Raw genomic sequence first — 15,958 nt, 5'->3', positions numbered from 1 at the left:
TTATATTTACCTAGGTAGTTACTTTTACCTCTGTTCTTTTTTCTTATAGCATTGAGATCCTTCTAGTGTTCTTTTATTTTATAAACTATAAAACTCCCATGTATTTCATATAGGGAAAACCTACTGGTCTCCTCAGCTGCTGTGTGAGAGAGGGGAGAGCTGTTCACCAAACCATTTTCTATCCAGTTAACCATTCAGCTAAACCATGGTTACCAACCTTCTTTACAGGTGGTAGATGTGAAATGACCAAGTTATAGATGAGATGATGGGATGTAGAACAATATGCCTGGCTCCTGAGACCACCTAGGATCTGCCCCTCTTGATCTTTCTTCCTTTGCCAAGTGGAGGCTGAGGGAGCTCCTGGTATCCACATGTTGGAGACAGCAGATACACTGTCAGTCTGGGTTTCTACATAGCTGCATGCAACGGGGAATCCCTTGAGCACCCTCTCCACACAACCCTTATTGATTGTTATTTTGTTAACATTTATTGAGAATTATACTTTCGTTACGCTTTTGAGATTTAGAAGTTCTTCAGTCACAGTTGTTAGCACCACCTTCATCCATTCCTACGGTCATATCACTCACTAATTCAACGGTTCATGGTTTTCCTTATTTGCAGTTCCAAAGCTCAGAATGAGCATTCCTTTGTGCCTTCTCTAAAACTTGTAACCCTGATCTCTCACCGAGTTCAGTGGATTTTCCAGCATGGGGTTATTCATTTCCACCAGGCATCTTTCTACACACTCTCTCTCTTTCTCTCCTCCACTTTCTCACTCAATACTTACTTCATTTCCATGTTGGTCCAGGTCCTGTGGTGAGATTAGAAGGAGCATTGAGAGAGACATGGTCTCAACCTAGAGGCTGCTGAGCGCAAAACAGTGCCCTAACTATGCTTTCGTTTCCAAATGATTCTTCCTCAGCTACTTCATTTTTCACGGTCCTATTCCTCATCAGATAAGATGCAATTCTCTGGCTTAAAGAGGAAGCCCTTTCCTTCTTTTTTGTCATACATTATTTTCTTCCAATCTCCATCACAATACTTTGATCTTCTTCAAAGTACTCTTCTTCAAAGGCACTTTTCCTTCTAGTCCTAACTACAAAGTTCCCAGATCCAGACCTTTGTGTTATACTTCCCCGCTTACTTCCCTGTCCACCCTCTTTAGGTTTTCAGAGTTTTAATCACTGGGAAACTCACTCACATTTAAAGTTTCTCCAGATCATAGCAGAAGGTGTTATTTCTCCTGAGACTGATTTGTTTTTCTCCCTCTCTCCTTTCTTCCCTCCCTCCTTTCCTTCCTTCCCTTCTCATTGAGAACAAATTAACATTTTCCACATTCCTAAAACCAGACACTCAAGTTCTGCTCTGCTGGAGACCAAGTCCTGTCTTGGCATTGTGGTTGTAGGTGTCGGGGAGGAGCAAGACTCCAGGACACCACCAGTCAACATTATTTCCAAAACTCAAGAAGAAAAGAACATGACTAAAGTCATCAAATCTTTCAATTAAATTTTGCTTCAGGGAAAAATAGATAAAAACATAAGACAATTAAATAAAATTTAAAATCATCCTGACATTTTAATTTCTTTTAACCAAAACTTCTTGGGACTTCTTTTATGATTGAGGTAAATGGATACCCCCTGAGGCTCTAAAGGATGAGTAGGCGGAGTTGACAGGATGAACAAAGTTTGCAGACTTGAAAATAATTATGAACAAATTTCACAAGTACAATAAAATAGTACTGTTTTCAAACATACAATTCTTTCTATAATTTACTGGTTCATCACTTAAATAATTTTAATGATAGAGTACTTGAAATCCTAAAGGTAAAATGGGACATGCCCCATGCTCCCTACCAATATTCAGGGTCAACTGTATATGGCAGGAAAGTAGCAAGAGTGTCAGTGTCATTCCTCAAAGCACATTTTTCCTTCTTGTCCCTTGATTGATGACTTTAATAAGTTCCCACACATAGTGCCAATTTCATAATGCCACAGACTGCCATTTAGGGGATATCAAGCATAATACTATAGTATGAAGTTTGAAGGGAGTTTTAAGATTGGATGTGTCTATTATATTGCTTGAAAAGTGTTCCCGTGTGGAATCAATATTTTTATGATACGTTGGGGGAATAAAATGATGAGTAACATATACCACAAGAATCAACATGTCATGATAAAATTTGAATAGGCTCTTAAAAAAATAAAAACAACCTCTTTTGGCTTTTGGAAAATTTGTCAAGAAAGAAAGATGTTTGTAATTAGCATTTCAATAGGAAATAGCACTAAGCTGACATATCATTGTGCCATATCCTAACATCCCCTTGACATCAACCAGGAAATGTCCAAGGGAAACCAGGTGAGCTTCATTGGTTCTCGAGGAGGTTACACAACATACTTCTCTAACTGATAACTTCTTCAATTCAGAGCTAATGCCTTCAGAAGATGCTGTTTGGCAGCTATTTGTCATAGCACACTGTTAATAAAATAAGCCAAATAATACAATATATTCTATCTAGGGCATCTCAGTATTCAAAAACTAGTTCTAGTACCTACTGGTTTATGATGGGATAACTTGTTTAAACTTTCTAAGGTTGAATGACTTCACCTGGGCTGCAGGAACAGTTAAAGTTTTCTTAGAGGGTTTTGTGGGGATTAAGGACTTAGCATAAGTGAGATAAAGAACTTATTAGTTAAGTTCTGAAAATACTGGTTTATTTTTCCTATATAAATTTACTTATGTGTACTTAACTACAGTACCAAATCAACACTTGCTGCAACCAAATATTAATTTGGGGGCAATAGAGAGTTAAGAGAGGCTAAGCACTCTCCTTGTGCTGCTCAGTGTGTCTACGGCACTTTGATATAAAAGGCATAAGAAATCAACATAGAGAGAAGTCATGAGTCTTTGTTACCACTGAGGCAGAAGGTGGATCCCACAGGTTGGGCACTGTAATAGTTTCTACGGTGAATAACAAGTATTCATAAAAGGAGTGGCTTAAATGAACATATATTTTGTCCCTGTTTCTGTGGGTTGAAGTTTTGGTTCAGCTTTAACTGTGTGCTCTGCTTAGGATCTCCCCAGTGCTGTGTCAAGCTGTCAGTCATACCATAGCTATTTTCTGGAGCTCAGGGTCTTCTCCCAAGTTCAGTTTCTTGCAGATGTACAAGTTAGTGTTTCAGCATAGACAACCCTCCATAGATGTGTCACACCGTAGCTGTTCACTTTCTTCCCTGAGGCAAGTGGAAGAACATGTCTTTGATATTTTCCCTTCTTTTAGAAACTTATTCCATTATGTCCCTTCCATGAGAATCATAATTCTTTGGATGAACTCAAATCCAAGTGGTTAGTTACTCAATCATGTCACTAATATCCCATCATGGTTACTGGTTCTGCCCACACTCAAGAGGAGGGATTCTACAGAGAGTGTACAGCAGGGACACACATCTTGAAATTCTGCATACCGGACACCTGGGCCAGGCCCAGGTGAACATCTTCAGAAGGAGGCCATCTTCAAACTGATCTCTGACTCTGACTTCCAAACCCTACCCACACTTACTGTTAATAAACCACATTAATGTGAAATGGTAATGATATTCTCAGCCATGAGTCCACTAGTGACTGTAGATGTTGGTCAAGATATTGGTTGGCTTGGGCACAGTGATGGACACCTGTAATCCTAGCAGCCTGGGAGGCTAAGGCAGGAGGATTGCAAGTGCAAAGCCAGCCTCAGCAAAAGTGAGATGCTAAGCAACTCAGTGAAACTCTGTCTCTAAATAGAATACAAAATAGGGCTGGGGATGTGGCTCAGTGGTCGAGCTCTCCAAAGTTCAATCAGTGGTACCCCTCCCCCCAAAAAGAGATGTTGGCCAACTTGATATGCAGCCATCAAAGGCAAAATATTAATTTGGGGCAAAGTTTTAGGAGCTGAGCTGGAAGATAAAAATCTGTATGCCAGGCTTGCTCTTAGACACTTACTATAAATTGTTTCATTTTAAGATTCCTGATAGTTGGGAGGCTTTGATAAAAAATAAAATAATGAATCTCAGAGGTAATATGTTCCTCTACCAACATCATGGAGCTGATTAATCTGTGTTAGAGCTGGCACATGTTTGTCTTCTTCAGCCCAGGTTTTCCCATTATAGCACCAGTCTAGTTTTCCTGTTAAAAGTGGAGTCAGTTACACAAAGAATTTTTTATGCATACTTTGTGCTGATGTTGACTGGTTATTCTTTGAGCTCCTCTTCAAATGTTCATGCATGTTAGGTACATTATAGAATAAGAACAGAGGGCTGGGGTGCAGCTCAGTGGTAGAATAACAGTCTAGGCCTTAATCTGATCACCAGCACCTCTAAAAAGGAAGAAGAAGGAAGGAAGAAGGAGGAGAAGGAGAAGGAAAAGAGGAGGAGGGGGATTGAATTTCATTGTCTTAAAAGGACACGGGCATGATTTCTACCCATTGTCTCTCTAAGTTTTAAGAAAATCTTACCATATGATGCTTTAGGAAGACATCATCAATAACAGTGGGGAGAGAGGTGATCAAATTAAGACTAAAGTGTTTCTTGACATTTTTGTTTGGTTGTTTTTTGTTTTTTGGTAATTTTGGGGAAAATTACTCACAAAAAGCAAAAGACCCTTAATATATAATTTTCAAATGAAGTAGGGATAAAAACTCTACCCAGTGACACAGGGAGGTGGAAAGAAGGCATCAGTGTTTTTCTAAAGTTTTAGATGTGTGCTGGGAGTGGGTGGGATGGAGGGCCCTCCCTATAGAATTTGAAATCGTTGTCTTGCAATTTGAAACATACTCTAATTTTCACCTCTATTTATAAAACATATGGCAAATGAGGCAGTTATCTACCATGAATGTCAAAACTGCAAAAAGCATGGAAGAGTAGAATAGTAATCCAAAGTAAAGCACAACATAGCATATTGAATATGATTAAGGAGGTAAATGAATTGGCACCTTTTGAGAAGATTGACATTCTATGAAAAACAAATAAGCAGAAATTTTGAAATAAAAGAATTTACAGAAATGAAAAATACAGTCTTAAAAATTGAAAATTTGGGTTGATTAAATAGCAAATTAAATATAGCTTTAAAGAATCAATGAGCTTAAAGATAAACAGAAATGATACAGTATCCTGTTCCAATGGGTAATAAGTAAAAACTATAAAGGAAACATTAGGAGACATGAAGGAGAAGGATATAGAAGGAGAAGAATAAATACACATGAAAAATACTGGGAGAGGAAAGCAGAATGAAGAAGAGGTAATGTTCAGAAAGTAATGACTGCGATGTTCTATTTGACTCAGATTAATGGAGTAAAATACAAATCACCCCCTTGACACAACATATAAAAATACAGTGACACCTGGTACACTACAGTATCACTGCAGAACGTCAATGAAAAAAGAAGTGTGTCTTGAAGGAAACCAAAGATAAATAACAGACCAAAGATAAATAACAGACCAAAGATAAATAACTGCTAGATTGTCGCTGATTTTCCCAATAGCAACAACTGCAATCAGAAGACAGTGAAATAACACTGTGACATTTCTGAGGGAGAAATTGTGGTTAAGCAAAAATTATACTAAAGTTAAAATAAAATAATTTATTCAAAATATTTGGTTTTCTTATTGACTTAATGAAAATTAGATAATCCATGAAAACAGTACCTCTTTTGATATGTGTCAGTGAAAAAATATTAGCTTTGAAATTAACTCTACCTAGCTTACCTTCCATCCTGAGGGAGGGTTGTCACCTCTACCTACGTGACAATTTGGGGAGGTAGCAATCTGGCCGAAGAACAAAGTCCTAATCCAAGGCCAGGGTATCTAACTTCCAGTCTCCAAGGAGCTCTCTTCCTTTGGATAATAACAGCCTCTCTGATGCTATTTCCTCATGAATAGAAAAGGAATTAGAGAATCCTGTAAAGACAAAATACAAACTTTGATGTCAGACAGAAGTCTTAAGTATAAAGCTGTCCTACCCACTGACACTACCAGGTCTGTTGTGCTCAATTAATACATACTGAAGGGAATTAATGTTTCCCTGAGTTTCAGTTGCCTGCCCTGGGATACAGGGTGATACCACCTGACTCAGATAGTGGTGGGGAGGATTACTGAGGTGCTCCATTGATTGGTTCCTTTTGTATTCAGTACAAAATATGAAAAAGAAAAAGATGGAGATAGTCCATCAAAGACAGCATGTACTTTTCAAATCTCTAAAATCTCTTGTAGTTCTAACCAGAACCCATGATTTGATTTGAAGAAGAGTAAACTAGTTTTTGGAGAATGTGGGAATTAATTGTTTTATATTAAAGCATGATTAATCTTTATTTGACAAATAATACTGTAGTAAAATTATTTTCTTAAACACGTACTGGACGGCTCATTTTTTTTTTTTTTTTTTTTTTTTTCTCCTTGGGTTTTTATTTGATTTCAGTAGGTGCAAAGGCTGACCCCTCGTGACCGAGAGTGGTAACTGTAGGCTGAAACCCTTTCACGTACTACTGCTTGAAGTATTTGCTGCAGATCTGGCAGTCTTCTGAGCTGAGGCATTACACACAGACGGGGGTCTTCACGGAAGCTGTGCACAGAATTCTTCTGTATGTTGACTGCATCAGAAAATCTAATTTCAAAGATCTGCTGCTGCTTCTCAGAAGTGGCAGCTGCAGTTGAATTGTATTTTTAAAAGTAGTACATGAATAATGTAGGGATACTGCTGTCCTCTGGACGGCGCTCAATGGCTCCCCTACCTTTTCTTTAAGTTTTAATACCCTGCTAGTCTAGTTTCAATAGCTCAATGAAAATGCAATATGTATGCCCAAGAACAAATTTTTTTTTTTAGTTAAAAAGAAATTTGGCCCAGAATAAAATATAAAATTATCTCATAACAATAATGCTGCAAATATTCCCTCACTTTGCAAAAACTTATAGCAAATGTCAAAATGAAGGGACTTGGTTATTCAGTTCCTGGTTTAGATGGTGCAACAGGGATCTCCTTGTCACTGTCTTGGTGCATTTCACATTTGGTATGAATGGGATGTGGGGATTGTAGGCTGATTCTTCAGACACAGGTGCTGAGACAGTTTAGGGAGCAAAATGTTTGTTAGCAAGAATGACTGTGAGTGGAAGAAGAGCAAGCAGAATTGGACAGAGGGAATAGATCAAGAGCAGATGCTAGCCCAGAGGGGAACTCTGGAAAGACCATGATCTGTCCAGTGTCCCTTGTTGGATTGAAGCAGTTGGACCTTTGTTTGACCTTAGTCTTACCTGGGCTAAGGGTGCTCTCTGCTGCTGAGCTATAAAGTTGCTACAGCAAATCCTTTGAATAGAAACCTAGGGCTGGTCTCCGCATCTACCATGGAGTCACTGACTACAGCAAGGGGACAAAGATCCTCAATGCATTCCTTCCTTTTAGAGACAGTTTTTTAATGAATCCCCAAGTTCAGTTCCATCTCAGTTCCAGTCATTCGTGCTAAAGGCTGTTTCTTCTCCCTGCCATCTTGGTCTCCTCAAAATCCACGGAGACCTGTGGCATCCTTTCCAACACAGCTACTCTCCTGCTCTGGCTGGGTTAATTTGACCTTCCCCAAGAAGCAAAAGCTAGTGTGTATTACCCAAATGGACATGTAATTCTTCCATTTTGCATTTTTTTTCAGATATTCATGTTATCTTAACTAATATAAGCCAAGGAATGGAAAAATTGTTTTCATCTCACAACTGCAATTTTGTTCATTTGTTAATAACTGCCTGGAGGAGAGTTGTGTTGAGAAGGATTCTGAGTTTGAATCCAAGCTCAGGGAGAAGTACAAATACCTTTAATGACCTTTGGGGTCCCACCCAGGAGAGAGGTGACATACATTTCAATTTTTCCCTTTCAACCCTGTTCTCAACACTTTACATGCTGAATATAAACACACACACACACACATACACCAGCCCTCCATATGTGAGGGTTCTCCATCCATGAATTTGACTAACCATGGACCAAAAACATTCAGAAAAAAATTGCATGTATAATAATCACGTACAGATTTTTCCTAGTTATTATTTCCTAAACAATATAGTATAACAGCTGTTTACATAGTACTGGCATTGTTTTTAGGCATTGTAAATTATCCAAAGAGGATTTAAAGTTTCCAGGTGACTGTGTGTATGTTATATGTAAATACCACACCATTTCTCAGCTCTTGGTATTTTCAGGAGGGCCTGGTTCCCCCTGAAACAGTAAATCTCCAGTTGTGGAATGCAAGCTCCTCATGGAGAAGGATATATTCTCAAAGGTGAAGCCCTGGATCCTTGGGTAGGTTGTTTCAGTAATTGTTGTCCCTGCTGTCTAGCCTTACCTCAGTGGTTCTTTATGTTGCCACCACCCCTCACACCTACTGTTATCCAGTTGTAACTTGCACCTAAAATACTCCGTGGCTCTTTCCTTGTCCTTATGTGGGAAGTCCCGCAGAGAAAGAGTATTTTCTATACTAAATAACAAAAATCTCAAGTCATAAACACAGTTTTAATTAGGTAATTAAATGCCCAGCCCAAGTAAGAGTCAAATTTTAATCTTGATTTAAAATTGAGTCTTCTCCCTCCCACTGCTGGATCCTGTTGCAATTTGAACACCGTGTGGTCAGAGTCCTTTTTCATTTCCCACTTCGTGCTTCCGTACTCCCTCCCCCATCAAGCCAAAGCAACTGCTGGCCCCTTCAGGGGTAGAAAGTGGCAAGGGAAAAAAGAGAGTTTGGCTTAGATGGATTCTGCTCTGGCCATGGAGCAGTTAAACTCTGTGGACTTGAGAAATGCTTTAAAAAATACTTGCTAAAAATTGAGATGTCATTCACATACCATAAAATAAATCTTTTTTAATGTGCAAAGTTTAGTGCTTCTTAGTATATTTACAAGATTGTGAAACCATCTCCACTGTCTAATTCCAGAGCATTTTAATCACCTGGTAAAGAAACCCTATGCCCATGAGCAACCCTTCTTCATTACCTCCTCACCCCATTTGGTGGCAACCGAGAATCTACTTTCTTCCTCTACAGGTTTGCCTGTTTTTAATATTTCATATAAATGGAATCATACAAAATCAATAGGAATGTGAACTGTGAGAAATTTTTCTCTTTATAAATTGCCCTGTCAGTGATATTCGGTTGTAGCGACACAAAATTGATGAAGACAGAGTATACCATGTTTTGTTTAGACATTCATTAATTATGGGACTGTCGACTTGCTTCCAGTTTTTGGTTAGTCTAAGTAAATTTTTAAAGTAATGTTGTTATGAACATTCATGCATATCAAACATTCTATGATGTGCTTCTTTCACTTAGCATAATATTTTCAGGATTCTTTCATGTTGTGTGTATGAATGCTTCATTTTTTTAAAGACTGAATAATATTTCATTGTATTGATGCTGTGGACATGTCCCCCAAACCTCACGTGTTGGAAACTTAATCTCCGATGCAGTAATGTTGAGAGGTGGAGCCTATGAGAGGTGATTAGGTCATAAGGGTTCTCATGAGGGGTGAATACCATTACCACACACCCATTTGCTACTTGCCTTTTTCTGTAGAATGATGACTGAGAAGGCCTTCAACAGATGTGATCTCTGGATTCTGGAATTCCCAACTCCTAGAACTTTTCCCCTCTTTATAAATTACCTGGTCAGTGATATTCTGTTATAATGATACAAAATGGTCATAGATGGGTCATGGATGGAGTGTACCACATTTTCATTTAGACTTTTAACTGTTGAATTGAGAGTCGAATTACTTCTAATTTTGGATATTATGAGTAAATTATTAAAATGATGTATGAGTTTTTTCAAAGTACATGTTTTCAATTCTTGTGGATACATACTAAGAGTATGTTGCTGGACCATATGGTAGCTCTATACGTAACATTTTTGAGGATCTATAGGTAACATTTTTGATGAACTGCCAAGCTATTTTCCACAGAGTCTATAACATTTTAGAGTTCCACCAGCAGTGTAGGAGGGTTCCATTAGCTCTGCATCTTCACCAACATTGGTTATTTTTTGTGTTTTTGATTATAGACCTTCTTGAGGGTATACAGTGGTATCTCATTGTGTTTTTTTTGGGGGGGGTTAATGATTTTTATTTAGTGAAAACCTTACAATTCAATGACTCTGAATGTAGTTTAACTGTGACATTAATTCCTATCCCAATTCCAGGCAACTTAGTAAAAATCATTATAATAATTCTTTTTTTTTTAATCTTTTTTTAAAATTTATTTTTATTGTAAACAAATGGGATACATGTTGTTTCTGTTTGTACATGGAGTAACAGCATACTATTTGCGTAATCATACATTTACATAGGGTAATGGTGTTTGATTCATTCTGTTATTTTTTCCTTCCCCCCCACCCCTCCCACCCCTCTTTTCCCTCTATACAGTCCCTCCTTCCTCTTCCCCTTTATGTGTCATCATCCGCTTATCAGCAAGATTATTTGTCCTTTGGTTTTTTGAGATTGGCTTATCTCACTTAGCATGATATTCTCCAATTTCATCCATTTGCCTGCAAATGCCATAATTTTGTTATTATTTATAGCTGAGTAATATTCCATTGTATATATATACCACAGTTTCTTTATCCAGTCATCAATTGAAGGACATCTAGGTTGGTTCCACAATCTCATTATGATTTTGATGTGCATTTTCCTAATGAATAATGGTTCTGAACATTTTTCATGTGCATAGTGACCTTTTGTGTATCTTCTTAGTTGTATATGCTCTTAAAATTTTTGGTTATTTGTCCTAAGTTTTCTTCATATATATCAAACATCTGATAAGAGTCTTAGTATCTAATATATTCTTCATATATATGAACTATGCCTTCATCTTCTTGACAATGTCCTTTGACACATACAAATTTTACTTCTAATGAAGAATGATCAATCTATTTTCTTTGTGTTTTTGATGTCATGTCTAAGAAATTACTTCTTAATGCAAGATTATAAAGACTTATTCCTATTTTTCTTCCAAACATAGAGGCAATTTCATTATATGGAGTGGAAATGAGATCCAAAATTCATCCCTTTGCATCTGGACATCCCGTTCTCCCAGCACCCTGTTGAAAGGACCATTATTTTTCCCTCAAATGGTCTTGACATCCTTGATGAAGATTAACTTACTACAGATGTATGGGTCATTGACCTACATGTCTATCCTCATGCCCTCACCACATTTTATTTTCTAATGTAGTTTTGAAATTAGAAAGTATATCTTCCAACTTCATTTTTTCTCAAGATTATTTTTACTATTCTGAGTTACTTGCAATTCATGTGAACTATATAATCTGTTTAATTATTTTTGTAAATAAGGCAGTTGAAATTGTTTTAGGGTTTGTATTGAACCTGCACCTCACTTTTGTGAACATTGCCACCCTAACAACAATCCATGAGCAGTGTGACTTTCCATTTATTTAGATTTTCTTTCATTTCTTTCACCAGAGTTTTTTCGTTTGCAATATACAACTCTTGCACCATTTTGGCTGCATTTATTCCTAAGTATTTTATTGCTTGTTATTCTATTATAAGCAGAGTTGTTTCCTTAAAGAAATTTATTTTTCAGATTGTTGTTTCTGGTGTGGAGAAATATAATGGACTTTTGTATATTAACTCGTATTTCACAAACTTAGTGAATTTGCTTATTATCTCCAGCGTGTGTGTGTGTGTGTGTGTGTGTGTGTGTGTGTGTGCAATTCTTTAGCATATTTCACATAGAAGGTCATGTCATTGGCATATGAAGATGGTTTTACTCCTTATTCTCCAATCTTCTTGTCTTTTATTTGCTTTTCTTGCTGAGTTGCCTGAATAGACTCTTCACTACAATGTTGAAAAGAACCAGCAAAATTGGGCATTCTTACTCCTGTTTCTAGGAGGAAAGAAACTTTCTTTTCACTGTTAAATATAATTTTAGTTATTAATTTGTCAAAAATACTATTTATCATGTTGGGGGAAGTTCCTGTATAGTCTTCTTTCCTCTTTCTTTTGTTTCTTTCTTTCCTTCTTTCTTTGCTATGAAAAGACATTGGATTTTCACAATTTTCTTTATTAAAATGACCATGTAGGTTTTCCCTTTATTTTATTAATGTGATATATGTCACATTGATTGATTTTTGTAGGCTGAAACAATGTTGTATTCCTGGGATAAATCCTACTTGGTTGCAAACTAAAATCTTTTTTATAAGCTATGGACTTTGTTAGTATTTTTGGAGGTTTTTAATGCCTTTATAATAAGGGATATTGGTCTTTAGCTTTCTTGTGATGCTTTAGGTTTTGGTATCAAGATAATGCTGGTCTTGTAGAATGAGTTAGAGAGTGTTTCCTTCAGGTCTGCATTTTGGAATAATTTGTGAAAAACTGACATTAACTCTCCTTTAAATAGTTGCGTAGTTTTCCAGAAAAGCTACCTGGTTCTTGGCTTTTCTTTGTGGGAGGTGATAAAATTATTAACTCAATCTGTTTTCTGAGTTTTAAAGAGATTTAGTAATGATCCTATTTTAGAGTGGTAGTGCTAGGACACAAACTCAAGTACTTACAATACTCAAGTACTGAGTACAAACTCAAATACTGACAGTAGCCTTTGTTTTAAGCCATTATTGACTAAAATGCATATTTGAAATTACATATGATATTTTCTCATACTGAAATTGGTACACTTATGTTTGAACGTATTTTAAATTGTAGAAAAGTACACAGAGGAAAGTGAAAATAAACCATAGCACTGTTCAATATGTTGTCATACTCTCAATAACTTTTCTAACTATTCTCTGTATGCGTATATTTAATATGCAGTAGATATGATTGTTATTATACTTTTCACACAGTTTTATTTTCCTCCTTATTCAGTTCTGCTTTTAAGTTCCCACAATACTAATAGTTCTTCAAAAACATTGTTAAATTAGTGTCTAATAGTCCACTGTGTAAATTCCTTTAATCACAACAGATTTTTTTCTCATTTATTAAATAGGTTTTTAACCTTTTGGCTATTGTAAAGAATACTCTCCATGTCATCTTAGATTTTGTATCATCTCGGATTTTTTTTTCCAGTATAGTTTTAAAAGTGGGGTCATGGATCAAAATGTGGTAGCATTCTGAAATTTCTTCAAGGACTTGGTAAACCAGAAGGTGTTCCAATTTATATTTCTGCTTACATTATTTTGCTTATAACATTTCTGACACTATTGTTTTAAAAACATTATTTTGTAGTTTGTTAGTTTAAAATAAATCTGTCGTTCAAAGAAAGCTATAGGGGTAAATACTGGTTTTCCAGGACACAAAAGTTGTCACATACATTTTGTTCTTCATCTGCTTTGGCCTTTACAGATAAGAGGCTTCTCCCCATTAACCCTCCATTCTAGTCTAGAAATAAAGAGTCCAAACTGGCACATATGCCCAGATTTATGATGGAGCCATGTACATGTCTAGGAAAGTCCTTGAACTGTGCTTTAATTCTCAGCTTATTAATAAAATGCAAAATTGCTAGGGGCAGTCAGTTCAATTCATTGGATATTCTTGGTAAGTAGTAACTAATGGAATTTAGCATAGAAAATTGTAACATTATCATATGGCTAATAATGTCAATATTCTAATTATGGGATCTTAAAAGAACCCATAATTCTTAGCAGAGAACTGAAAAGAACTGAAACAATTATCCTAAGGGAGATTAGACTTTCCTTGTACGGAATTACAATGAACATAAATAATTTAAAATATCACAAAGTAGCGAAACTATTTTAATCAATATTTTAAAATTCTCTCCCCTGCCTTCTTCACCCTACAGAACTCCAACAACACAAAACCAAGAAAACAAGAAATTAAATAAATTATACACAGGTATGTGCACAAGTAGCAAACGGCTCATTTTATTTTCTTGTTTGCTTTCTGCTCTGGAACACTGGCAAACAAAGTCACCCACACTGAAATGGCAAGGTATTTCCCATGGAAAAGGGGCAAAGCAAATGGGCTGGATAATGTACTAACTCTGTGAGCAGCCCAGGGATCATTCAAAGTTGACTGGAATGAAATAGAAAAGAGCAAATAATGACTCTATATAGCAAATAAGCAATCAATCTTCAGAACCATTTTGAAACTTGTGTGATGATATGCTGATCACTTCTTTGTAGAAAGACATTTCAAAGATTGAAAGGGTGCAGTGGAGAGCAACAGAAATGACTCCAGGCATGGGCTTCTGGAACAATGATGCTTTATACCTCCTCTGCACTCTTCTGCAAAGGGAGAGAAAGGTCCCAAATGACTGCTGAAGGTCACCGTGTTTGCGAGAGACACAGGCTTAAGAGTATGAAATTCAAGCCCTGAAGAGCAGTTATTTGATAAAATCACCTCAATTCGGCAGGTGCTGGTGGTAAACTGGGTGAAGTCTTTTCAAATATTTCACAAAGACTATAGAATAATAAAACAGAGTCCCAACTCAGGAGTCAGTAAGCCCTGCCACTTACTCATAAAGTAATCCAAGGTAGGTTACAGAAAAAATCCTGGCCTTAGTTTTTAAACTAGATATTATAGGGAAGCAAATAAGGCAACTAATCAGAAATAATTTTTATTTTGAAGAGCTACATGAATGAGTGATAGTTTTTGTTCTAATGTTTTTGGTTTTGTGTGTATTTAGCCTTTCCTTTGTGAATGGGAAAGTGTTAAAGAGCAGTAAAAGCACAGATTATTACACTGGATAGCAAGTTTAAATAAAAACAAAATAAGTTTCATAAACTCAATGCTTCTATGCAGTGGAACAGACTTGTTCTGGAGAATTACTTTGTACTTGCTAAAAATCTAATAAAGCCTATATAATCCCTTCTCACCATCCAAGCAAAAGAATGTTTTCATTAAGGAGAAAGGGAAGGAAGGAAGGAAGGAAGGAAGGAAGGAAGGAAGGAAGGAAGGAAGGAAGGAAGGAAGGAAGGAAAATATTTTGCAAAGCATAGTCTGAAAAAGTAAAGGCATCTCTGTGAAGTAGCAAATTAACTAGAGCTAGAAAATACAGCCAGGAAGGTAAGATTGAGCCTGGTTCAATTTGCAACATAACTTTTGAGATGTCTTTCAATTAGTATAACTAATTGCAAAATGTGAACATTCTTTCAAATAATAATGGCATAGCTTGGAGTAGCAGAGGGGATAGTAGAAAACCAGTAAATACACAGAATGATGCAGGTCCAGGTAGAACACAAAGAAGGGTCACAATTGGCAAAAGAACCCCACCTCTTTTATGAGGAAATATTGCAAGTCAACACTGAAACCTCACTGAATGCTACTTGTAGGTTGTTACATGTAAACGTATGTGTGAAAATATATCAAATATGGATAGCTATAGATACAGATGTGGAAGTCAATGTTTAGTGAAAATTGCATACGTTCCATAAAGTTTTTTTCAGAATATCCCTTAAAAGACATTTGGTTGTCTAAGTGTGCCTCTCCTAACAGATAACACATTTAGCTAATTAATAACCCAATTTGACACTTCTGCTCCATGATCACCTTATTCATTCATTCATTCATGTATCCAATAAACACTTATTAAGCATACCCTACATCTGAGGTACTGTGTTTGGTCCATGAAGATTAATAAATGAGGCAGAACCTTACCTTTGAGAAATTCAGTATATTGTAGAAGAAGGCCATCAACATAGATCTCTAAGTAACTGCCATCTCTGTCTCTATTGCTCTTTTTTCCAACTGATTCTAGAAAAATTTCACCAAACTCACTCACTAGTTTAGACAATATGAAGAATATATAAATCTTCATCAATCTATGATTTATTGAACTTAAAATGCTGTGCTAGTTTTAAAAATCTTGTTATATCTAGGTACTTAATATTTACCCCAGAGTTGCGTGTCTCATATTTAATTAAGTACAAAATGAGCATAACTGAGTCAGTTCTTTCTTCAAACATCTTTTGGCAGGTGGAATGTAATAAGTC

The 15,958-nt window shown here is 36.5% G+C and overlaps 1 long non-coding RNA gene across 3 annotated transcripts in view; it reads left to right on the top strand.

The window, feature by feature from the left end:
- LOC124960456 (uncharacterized) overlaps positions 1-15,958 on the top strand; it is a 32,829-nt gene that overhangs the window by 12,945 nt on the left and 3,926 nt on the right. For 2 of the 3 annotated variants that reach the window (XR_007105525.1, XR_007104628.1), the window contains one exon: positions 13,807-13,859. This is a non-coding gene — a long non-coding RNA (uncharacterized LOC124960456). Of the gene's footprint in view, positions 1-6,444; positions 6,608-8,207; positions 8,308-8,935; positions 9,044-13,806; positions 13,860-15,958 lie in introns of all 3 variants that reach the window. The other variant, XR_007105128.1, reaches the window with a different exon arrangement.

This window comes from Sciurus carolinensis, chromosome 1 (genome assembly GCF_902686445.1).
Source record: "Sciurus carolinensis chromosome 1, mSciCar1.2, whole genome shotgun sequence".
NCBI classification, from domain to species: Eukaryota; Metazoa; Chordata; class Mammalia; order Rodentia; family Sciuridae; genus Sciurus; species Sciurus carolinensis.
This window is presented reverse-complemented; position numbering and strand designations above follow the sequence as displayed.